The sequence below is a fragment of the Cervus canadensis genome, chromosome X (genome assembly GCF_019320065.1).
Source record: "Cervus canadensis isolate Bull #8, Minnesota chromosome X, ASM1932006v1, whole genome shotgun sequence".
NCBI classification, from domain to species: domain Eukaryota; kingdom Metazoa; phylum Chordata; class Mammalia; order Artiodactyla; family Cervidae; genus Cervus; species Cervus canadensis.
Genome location: NC_057419.1, coordinates 19,669,780 through 19,681,522, shown reverse-complemented (window position 1 = coordinate 19,681,522; position 11,743 = coordinate 19,669,780). Strand labels below are relative to the sequence as shown.

At 43.8% G+C, this 11,743-nt stretch overlaps 1 pseudogene; it reads left to right on the top strand.

Moving 5' to 3' along the window:
- The first annotated feature begins 2,024 nt into the window (after positions 1–2,024).
- On the top strand, positions 2,025–2,572 carry LOC122434469 (annotated as a pseudogene).
- Positions 2,573–11,743: the final 9,171 nt, after the last annotated feature.

Below are 11,743 nucleotides of genomic sequence, written 5' to 3'. Positions count from 1 at the left end.
AACGGGTGGGAGGAGGGAGGTGGGAGGGGGGATCGGGATGGGGAATACATGTAACTCCATGGCTGATTCATGTCAATGTATGACAAAACCCACTGAAATGTTGTGAAGTAATTAGCCTCCAACTAATAAAAAAAAAATAAAAAAAAAAAAGAAATAGGGGGAAAGTGGAAAGGGCTGAAATATTCATGTATTGACATATATAGCCTTATGTGATTTTGCATTATGTAAATATGAAATAATGTGATTAAAAACATACTAACAAAATCTCATTTCTAGAACAAAATTTAAAATAATTTGGACCTCCCCAAATGAGAAAAAAAATAATCACACATGTTTAAAGCTGGTGAACTGAGTGAATTGGAAACTATGATATTGCTGTGGTAACTGATAAAGAGAACTGCTGCTGCTGCTGCTAAGTCACTTCAGTTGTGTCCGACTCTGTGCGACCCCATAGATGGCAGCCCACCAGGCTCCGCCGTCCCTGGGATTCTCCAGGCAAGAACACTGGAGTGGGTTGTCATTTCCTTCTCCAATGCATGAAAGTGAAAAGTGAAAGTGAAGTCGCTCAGTCGTGTCTGACTCTTCGCCACTCCGTGGACTGCAGCCCACCAGGCTCCTCCGTCCATGGGATTTTCCAGGCAACAGTACTGGAGTGGGGTGCCATTGCCTTCTCCGGATAAGCAGAACTACATGATGCTATTCTCTGTCAGTGCTACAGGAAAGTTATTCTTGAATTATAGAAGTTTTAATTGTGAAAGATGCTCTGGAAAATGCCCTAGTAAAAGCTGACTTCGATATTCTATGCTCTTTTGGCTTTCTTTTGTGCCTGAGGTACAGCGGAGGGGACTGGGGAAAGCTAAAAGGAGGGTCAGGTTTTGAATCTTCATGAGAAAGGGGAGAATCAGACACTGGGTGAGCTGCTTCAAGGTCCATGTGACAACGGGCATCACTGTGAAAGGACAAGAGCCAGTGTCCCCATTTCTCTGTGGCACCCAGGACCACAGTGACATTTTCAAAACTGGCAACTCTGGGGCCAGGAGGGGACGCGGGTTAGGATGGTCCAAGATGTCCATCAGCCATGTTGGCTTTGAGTCTCCCCCTAGTGGCTGCATTAGGAAAGACATCGATGCCAGGAATGTGTATTAGTCGCTCAGTCTCTTGAACTCTTTTCGACGCTATGGACTGAAGCCCGCCAGGCTCCTCTGACCATGGGATTCTCCAGGTGAGAATACTGGAGTGGGTAGCCATTCCTTTCTCCAGGAGAAAGGACTGTGAAAATGGTAGGTGCTGGCTGACTGACAAGATAGTCCATGGGCCCAGGAGAGGCATCTTTTGAAGGCTTTTATTGATACTTTGGGGTAGGAGGATGTTTTTGAGGGTCTATGTGAGCAGGAAGAGTTAAATGCAAGAACTTTGAGATGCTGGTGATAATAGCCCTGAATTTATGGACAGGCTACTTTGACCTTGGAATTCTCATGCTACCTGTCCACACCAGTATGGTAGCTTTGGTCCTTATTCTCTTGGTGGGCGTCAGCTATTTTACTTAAGTCTCTCACCCTCTGATTCCTTCCTTGTAGAATGGAGGCAAAGAATCCCACTTAAAGAGATTTTTGTGAGAATTCAGCATTGCCATGGAGATGGAATGGGCGAGAAGGAGTGGGCTGCGACGTGCTTCTCGACTGACCGCTGTGGTCCCCTGCATGATCGCAGGGCGGGTAACCAGGGCGGATGAGTTTAGGCCCAGCAGCTCCAGGACAGGGAAACGAGGCCGGCGTTTCTCCGGAGACCCAGCACGGCCCATTCCTCTCTGCGACAAGGGATCAGTGCTATGGAAACTGGAGCTGCGGGCGGCAGGAATAGTGGCTCCCTGTTCGTGACCGGTCTTCTCTCACCCGGAGACCCTCACCTAAAGTTGCTATCTAAGCGAACTTACCCTTCCGCTTAGGCGAGAGTGTTTTCCGTGGACACAGCCTAGCAGGAAGATGCAGCCTTTATGTCTCACTGGCTGCTGACCCACCAGTCGGATGACAGCATCCCCATGGGCTTTCCTGTTTCAGTTCCCGCAGCCCTCGGTCAGCGGCCTCTCACCGTCAGGAGCAGCCTGTACGCCGGCAGCAGGGTGGCCGCCAACGACACGCTCACGCTCTCCAGCAGCCACATCAGCGCGGTCATCACCCTCTCAGTGGACACGGTGAGCACCGTATTTGAGGACTTCCACGCATGCCGGCCGGTGCCTGTGGCCGACACACCCACTTGGCAGCTCTGTGACTTCGACCCCACGGCCGACCACATCACAAGATGGAGAGGAAGCAGGGCCGCACCCTGCAGCAGTGTGCTGCTGGCTGAGCCGCTCTGTCACCCTCTGCCTCGCCTGTCTCATGAAGTACCAGGCCATGTCCTTGTTGGACGCCCACACATGGGCCAAGTCCTGCCGGCTCATCCTCCAGCCCCAAAATGGCTTTGGGGAACAGCTCATCTATGAGGCAAGAACACCATGACCATGGTCAACTCCCCCATGGGCATGATCCCTGACATCTAGGAGAAGGAGGTCTGTCTGAATATTCCACTGTGAGCCATTCTGCCAGTCCCGGGGTCGGAGGTACAGATCTGCCACTGATCCTCCACCAAGATCTCTGCTTAAACATTTTTCTTTTGTTGATACAGAAAAACCAGATGATGCCTTTTGTAAGGGCAACGTAAAAGGAAGAGTGCTATAGCTCTTAATCTTATTCATATTTTTAAAGATTCAGCTTACTAAATGTAAGATAGTGAAGATAAGTTTCCTACCCAGGGAGTGATAGGTGCTGAACCGTGTGGTGCCCAGGTCAAGTGGACCAGCGCCCAATGCATGTGGCAAACCTGGAATCCTGCAGTCCTCCCCACGGCCAACTAACCCAGGAATGAGTCTGCCACAATCCTGTCTCATTCTTTTGAACCTGAAGCCAGCCTTAAGCATCATGGACCCTCTCATGCTTCTCACAGTAAGTGCCAACCTCTTGGGTAAGTAGACTTCAAGCAGTGCTCCAGAAGCCCTGGGGCCCCAAGCCAACCCTGCATCCACCTTCAGCCACCACGGCCCAACTCTGGTTTTCTAGATTGTACTTATGCATAAGATAGTTTTCAAAGGAAGCATTCAGTTGTATAAAATTTAAAAAAAAAATTTTTTTTTTTGAGCACCACTGTACATGGCAAGCTCTTCTCCAGCTTTTGACAAAAGATGGCATTGGTCTCTGTCTCAGGGCGTGTGTGGAGAGCAGGCCTGACGTTGGGCCTCAGAGGTTCTTTGCACAGGCCTCGGCCCAGAAGGCTGGAGCTATGGACTGGACTGGCCTGGCTGGCCGCCAGGGTCCACAGGGGCATGTGCCTAAGGGATGAATGAGTGGGCCCTATCAGTAGACACTGAAGTCCAGAGTTGTTCCAACCCCCCAGTTGTACAAGGATCTGAGTCAAGACCATCTATTCTAACCCGTAGGTTTTCAAACAAAAGCACAACAGCCCTGTATGGGTTCAGAACCCAGTGGAGGCCAAATACCCCTTCTCTCCAAACCCACCCCTCCACCACTTCCACGAAGTGCCTGCCCATGGGTGTCATTTTAGGATTGAGGGAGACTGATCTCACTTTCTCCATGAATAAACAGACCCACAAATGCCAGGGCGAGTGTGGGGAGGCCCCACAAAGCAGAAGAAACCTATCTGGAAGAAACCCAGGTGGAAAATTTCTTTGAAAGCATTTTTCTTAAAGAGAAGTTTATTTGGGTATATTTTGTTTCAGTTTCTGAAATGTTTAAGTTAACATACCATGAAATGAACTTTCTTCTACATAACATTCTATGTGTTTTAACACATTTGTGTAACTACCTCCACAATCAGGAAACAGAGCAATTATGTCACCCCAAAAATTCCCTTATGCCACCCCTTTGCCCCACCCCAACCTCTGGCAAACAACTCTCTGTTCTCCATCCCTGTAGATTTGCCTTTCCCCCTTGTGGCTGTTTAGTTGCACAGTCGTGTCTGACTTCTTGTGACTTTGTGGACTGCAGCGTGCCAGGCTTCCCTGTCCTTCACCATCTCCTGGAGCTTGCTCAAATTCACATCCATAGAGTCAGTGATGCCATCCACCCATCTCATCCTCTGTCGCCCCCTTCTCCTCCTGCCTTCAATCTTTCCCAGCATCAGGGTCTTTTCCAGGGAGTCAGTTCTTCACATCAGGTGGCCAGAGTATTAGAACTTCAGCTTCAGCATCAGTCCTTTCAGTGAATATTCAGGGTTGGTTTCCTTTAGGCTGGACTGGTTTGATCTCCTTGCTGTCCAAGGGACTCTCAAGAGTCTTCTCCAACACCACAGTTCCAAAGTATCAATTCTTTGGCTCTAGACCTTCTTTATGGTCCAACTCTCACATCCATACATCACTACTGAAAACATCATAGCTTTGACTATATGGACCTTTGTTGGAAAAGTGATGTCTCTGCTTTTTTAATAGGCTGTCTAGATCTGTCGTAGCTTTTCTTCCAAGGAGCAAGCATCTTTTAATTTCATGGCTGTAGTCACCATCTGCAGTGATTTTGGAGCCTAAGAAAATAGTCTATCACTGTTTGCATTTTCCCCCTATCTGTTTGCCATGAAGTGATGGGACTGGATGCCATGATCTTAGTTTTTTGAATGTTGAGTTTTAAGCCAGACTTTTCACTCTCCTTTTTCACCCTCATCAAGAGGCAGTCTTGATTCCAATTTGTGCTTTATCCAGCCTGGCATTTCACATGATGTACTCTGCATATTAGTTAAATAAGCAGGGTGACAACATACAACCTTGACGTACTCCTTTCCCAATTTGGAACCAGTCAATTGTTCCATCTCTGGTTCTAACTGTTGCTTCTTGACCTGCATACAGCTTTCTCAGCAAGCAGATAAGGTGGTCTGGTATTCTCATTTCTTTTAGACTTTTCCACAGTTTGTTGTGATTCACACACTCAAAGCCTTCAGTATAGTCAGTGAAGCAGAAGTAGATGTTTTTCTGGAATTCCCTTGCTTTTTTGATGATCCAGCGGATGTTGGCAATTTGATCTCTGGTTCCTCTGCTTTTCCAGGTTACATATATAGACCACCATAGAGGATATAACCTCTGGAGACTGGCTTCTTTGAGTATGTCTGAGATTCACACATGTTGCATTCCATTGAATGGATCTGCTGCAGTTTGTTTTACATTTACCCATTGAAGGATATCTGGGTTGTTTCCAGTTTTGGGTGATTTTGAATAAAACCATGACATTAAAAAAATGTGGGGGGGGATTTTTATGAGAATTCAGTAAGCTGATGCAGGGAGGGTTCCGCCTGGTGCCTAGCTTCCATTGTCTGTGCTCAATGGCCTCTCTGTGTGGTCACCACATGCACAGACTCTAAGAGTCTGAAATGTGCTCTCAATTTTATAGAACGCTTGGCGTTGCTAACATAGCTCGCTGACTGAACTACCTTGATATCATTGGTAATGACTGGGTCTTGGACCCCTCTTAATCTTTAGTGATTGATAAGCAAGAGGACAGAGCTCATGATTTCTTCTTAATCTCAGGCCCTCTGTAAAGAGAACTTCCATCACAGTTGACATTTTCTAGTTTTCTGCCTCATCTTCTGAGAAAACAGTAACTTCTTACTCAGGGGAGATGGTATTTTATCAGGCAAGTTCAAGCCGTTCTGAGAGAGGAGAAAACACCTGTATGTTCTTGATCACTGACCTTTGGTGAAAATTACTGCTGTTTGCTTTTTTCTTTATTAAATGGCAGAAAAATTCTATAATAGCAATTAATGGAAATGCTTAATTCAAACTACATTAAAGCCTACTTTTGTGTCTCTCTTATGTCAGGATGGCAGGTCAAATGAATCTTTTGAAAGTATGACTAGGGATTTCCATGGAAACCAGGTAGGAATAAGGGAGGAAACCCAGCTCTGGGTCATTGGTACTTTTCTCCCACTCACTGGGGACCCTAGAGAATCTGTCTGTGGGTGGTATCTTGCTGTGGCTCTCAGGGTACACAAATCTCAAGCTCCAAATGCCTTTTGCTGCTCAAGGTGGTGCCAATGGAAGTTGGGGTGACTGCTCATAGCAAACTGATCCCAATGAGTAATGATAAACTGGATTACATTTTTCAGTCCATGAAATGTTTTCAGTTACATTATTTTATGTAATCATGTTATCACTCTTAAGTTATCTCCATTCTAAAGGTGAGGAAGCAGGTTCTGAGACGTGAGGGCATTTGTTCGCATTAAGAGGCACAGCCAGGGTTTTGTACCATCCAACTCTAAGAACACTGGCCATTTTTCTGGGCCACGGTAGATGCCAGAACCTCCTTCCCGGGTCTTCCCTATCCACTGTGGCAGGTTGGGTGGTTGGAAAGAGTAGGGCTTTACCTCTGTCCTCATCGGAGGCTGTGATGGAGAATGGGACAGAGCTTTATGTATTTCCATGAAAGGCTCAGGGGCCAGCATGGGAGACCAAAATACTTTGTGGGGAAAAATGCACATTGCCTTTCTTCCATGGTTCCTAATTTTTTGCCTGCTGGAGTGTGGGAAGTGTTAGTTGCTCAATTGTGTCATACTCTTTGCAACTCCCAGGCTCCTCTGTCCATGGAATCCTCTTGGCAAGAATACTGGAGTGGATAGCCATTCCCTTCTCCAGGGGATCTTCCCAACCCAGGGATCGAACCCAGGTCTCCTGCATTGCAGGCAGATTCTTTACCGTCTGAGCCATCAGGAAACCCACTGGAGTGTGTAGGTCCTCATCAATTGCAATCATGAAAGACACTCTCTTATTGCATCTATTAACACAATCCTTCTCCAGTTTTCTTCAATTACACTAATTATTTCCTGTTATGAGTTTATTCTCTTCTGAGATTTTTCCTCAAGAAGCTTCTGCAACTTTGGTCTCAGTTATTATATTATTATAAGAATTGGCCCTCCAGTGGAGCAATAGAATGGCTGGGGGTTGTGTTATTTCGACCTTTCTCATGAAGCATCTTCTAATTTTTGTTGAGGATGAGAGAACTGGTTGCTGATTGGAGCTGGATGGACTGCATGGGTATCCTATATCTTTAATTATGATAAAATAACACTGCAATTATTTTCCAGCTTTCAAAGTATCTCCCTCCTTTCCTTTCTACTTCAAGCCTTTAGCTAAGCATTTTTTTCTCTGGAGACTTTCCTGGCTCTCCTGCTTCCTTTTCATTCCCACCATAATCTCTAATATTTAATGGCTACCTTAGATCCACAGTGCATCAGCTGCCTCCTTTCTGGCGTCTTAGTTTCTTGTCTTTATTCCCATGCATCCTACACATAGCAACATGAATACTTTTTTCGGCTTTTATTTGGATTAGGTCACTCCCATTCTAAGGAGCCCAGAGTAACTCTCAATTACCTCTTGAATAAAATTAAACCTCCTAATTATATACGCTAAAGTCCTCAGCCTGTAAACTCCTCCATTTAATGGCCCCCTTGCCTGCCCTCCTCCACTTGGGCATCCTACTCCAGCTCCATAAGCCCATTGGCATCCTTAAGTGCATATTTATACCCATCTATTAACCTGTAAGCCTTTGCACATCCCACCTCTCCTGTTCACAGTGCCTCCCCTCTACATTCCTGGTAAAATGTAATAGTCATTTGACCAGGAATATAATTGGTTTAACTTTGTTTAACTCAGTGTTTCTCAATTTTTTTTTTAAGCATGTGGCAGTTTTGCTTACAAGATGGCTGTTAAAACTGTGCTGGAGAGCTTCAGTCTCCTCTTTGCTCCTCCAGGTCTGCCCTCAACACTCCTTCACTCTGGTTGGTGCTACAAGGGAGGCTGACCTGTATGAACATATTGACAGGTCCCCCTTGACCTCTCTCATGGTTACAGTGAATCGAGATATTACTGAAGGTATTGTGTATATGTGGCTAGCTTCTATAATCCATGCACTTTAAGTAAAGCAGATTACTTTCCATAGTGTGGGTGGGCCTCGCCCAATCAGTTGAAGGCATGAGGAGCAAATATTGAGGTTTCCTGAGGAAGGTTTCGGTATTAACCACGCCCCACCTCTGACCCCAACCACATGAGCCAATTTCTTAAAATTAGTCTCTGTTTCTCAATATTGTTTCTGCTTCTCTGGAGAACCCTGATTGATAAACACCTTAATGTCTGGGTTGGCTTGGCCAATAAGGCCCACCCATATGTGATTAGAGGGAGGAAGGAGAATAGAGTTAGGGCATTTATTCTCTGGGTCTCACTATACTGTGTCACTTACAGTTGGCTGTGTCTGTGGACAGAACTCCCAGTTCCTATCTGGAACCTTCTCCCTAGAGCTGTTTCCCTCTCAGTGAATCATTCCACAGTCTTTCCCCTGGGGATGGTTTCCCTACATTTTGCCCCTATCTCTGTGACTAGCCCATTGTTAAACTTCCCTCCAATTGTGCAGTTTGAAGTACCATATGTTTCCTTGACCAGACATAACCTTGACTGATGTCTCATGAGACTAGTGTTCCAATGAACATACTTTGGGAAACTATGCTTTCATTTCAACCTTTCTTTTCTTAGGGTGGTGAAGTTGTAGCGTTCACTGTTTCCCAAAACAGCCTGGAGAAAACCAGGAGATGCTTGATAGAAAAAGAGATTCATGGGTTAGAAACGGAATCATGGATGGGTTTAGTTCAGCTGGAGGGCAGGTGGGCCTGGTGACAGAGTGAAAACTAACGTCTGTGGACTCAACAATTATAAAATACTTCTGCACATTTTATCTCATTTGATCCTCTCAACAATCCCATGAGGTGGGCAATTATACCGTGTCACAGGTGATCAAGGAGATGAGCAAATGAGCAGGGTGTATTGTGGGATGTGGGAGAAATCTGTCTAATTAGAGTGGAGAGTTCTTCATGAAAAGTGGGGAGGAGTAAGGTTTCCAGAGGTCAGGCAGAGCCAAATTATGCATGATCCTGAGGGTAGAGCTGAGGAGTTTGATTTGATGTAAGAGGCTGCAGAGAGCTTTTGAGGGAGTATTTTAAAAATTTAAATTGACTATGAATAATACATGTTCATGGTAGAATATTTAAGAAAGTAAAGTGTAAAGAAGAAAATAAACCTCACTCATTTTATCACCAGGTGATGTCCTCGTTTTATCCTCTTAAAGCTTGAAATTTGTCAGCATTCATAATACTGTGCATGTCTTAGCTGTCCGACAGAGTTTCTCAACTGTGGCACTATTGACAGGATAATTCTTTGTCGTGGTGGGAGAGGGTTCTGGGCTGGTTAGCAGCATCCCTGGCCTCAACTCACTAGCTGCCAGTGGTGCCCCTTCCCCAGCTTTAGTGACCAAAAATGACTCCAGACATGGCCAAATGTCCCTTGGTAGGCAGAGTCACCCCCAGTTGAGAATCTCTGATCTAACTTTATATTGTGAACGTTTTCTCCCATATCATTAATAATCATAGAAAAATCCATGCAATATAGATATCATACTTCATTTACTCATGGCTTTTTTGTTGGATGTTTAGTATGTTATATAAATGTATATATATGTATTAAAAATATGTATGTATTGCCATCATGGAGGGCACAGTGATGAGTATCCTTGCATATAAATCTTTAGTTGAATCTCTGATTATCTCCTAAGGACCATTTCCTAAGAGTGCATTTCTGAGTCAAGGGACAGGAACATTTCAAGACTCCTGGTATGTTTTCCTGGAGAAGTACCTTCCAGAATGGTTGTCCAAATAGACAGACCACTAACCTGTGATGCATGAGTGTTCCTGTCTTACCAGCCCTCACAAGCACTGCAAATTATCATTAGAAACACTATGTTCACAGGTAAAATAATAATAATATCCTGATATTTTAATTTGCCCTTTCTGATATTTGGGAAAGTTTTCTCATGTGTTGCTTAGAAATTTGTTGACTTTCTCTTATGTAACTTATTAATTGTTTTTTATTTGTTTGCTTTTATTTTTTTAATTAATTAATTTATTTTACTTTACAACATTGTATTGGTTTTGCCATACATTGACTTGAATTCTCCATGGGTGTACATGTGTTCCCCATCCTGAAACCCCCTCCCACCTCCCTCCCCATCCCATCCCTCTGGGTCATCCCAGTGCACCAGCCCTGAGCACCCTGTCTCATGCATCAAACCTGGACTGGCAATTCGTTTAACATAAGATAATTTATATGTTTCAATGCCATTCTCCCATATCATCCTGCCCTCACCCTCTCCCACAGAGTCCAGAAGACTGTTCAATACATCTGTGTCTCTCTTGCTCTCTCGCATACAGGGTTATTGTTACCATCTTTCTAAATTCCATTTATGTGCATTAGTATACTATATTGGTGTTTTACTTTCTGGCTTACTTCACTGTATAATAGGCTCCAGTTTCATCCACCTCATTAAAACTGATTCAAATGTATTCTTTTTAATGGCTGAGTAATATCCCATTGTGTATATGTACCACAGCTTTCTTATCCATTCGTCTGCTGATGACATCTAGGTTGCTTCCGTGTCCTGGCTATTGTAAACAGTGCTGCAATGAACATTGGTGTATTATTTGTTTGCTTTTAAATTTTGTTTACTTCCTCTTACCTATCTTGTGAAGTGTTGAATATTTCAATCATTATGAAGGCAGAGTTTAGAAAAACACCAGCTGACTTGTGTTTAAGGGGACTATACTGATCTTAATTTTTTTCTCAAGTGTCTTGTTTTCTCAATTTTCAGCTTAGATTCAGTTTCCCTACCATGTCAGAAAGTTATTCAACTTTGTGAAGAAAATCTGTCTCCTTCCTTAAAAGAGGCATGGAGAGAAAGAAAGAAAATGACTTTCAATAGGCTTTTCAATTTTCTAGTTTATAACCTCAAAGTTGTCTTTTATATAGCTGAGTCCACTGGTGTTTTCTCATTAGTATTATATAATAAATTGTTACTCTCTATTGTGCTCTCCCAGGTATGTAAAACTAAAATGGAAATCCAGTCCAGCTCTTCCCCCAACTACTTCTGTGATCTCAGGCAAATTGCTTCCTGTTTCTAAACCTAACTCTTCTCATTTGTAAAGTAACATGGTGAGAGAAGATGATCTCTCAGGGCCTTTAGAATTCTATATATTTGTGTTCATGTGACGGGAAGAGGAGAAACAACTCAACTAGCAACAACTTGGGGCCCCGGCATCTTGTTTCGGGTGGCGAGGAGGATGGGATTCTAAAATAATTTGAAAATGGAAAAATATGACACTTACATGTGTCTTCCAATCATTAATGAACTTTGTTTCCTTCTATTGTGCTCTAGCCCTTTTGTTCACCAATAGCAAGAATTTTCCTAAAGTGCTGAATGCTGAAAGAGGTAGAATGTGGATGTTTATATAGGGCTGTTGTTGAGGCAGGAAAAGACATGAAATTGGCCTTACCTGTGATATAATATATATTATTGTTATCTATAGATGTTATGATTAATATATATGTAATAAATAAAGTATAAAATCTATCCATTCATATATCTGCTTGTTGAATTTCTTCTCCATAGGAATGCAGGTTCTATGAGGGAGAGACCTTGTCTATCTTGTCCTTCTTGGGATCCTTAGTATCTAAGACAGTGCCCAGCTCTGGTACCTGCTCAATAGGTAAGTGAAGAACAGATGCGTAAGTGAATAAATAAGGATGTCACCTATCAAAGAGACAGGATATAAGTGTTGGCAAGGATATAGAGGAAAGGGGACCCTTGTGCTTTGTTGGTGAGAATGTAAACTG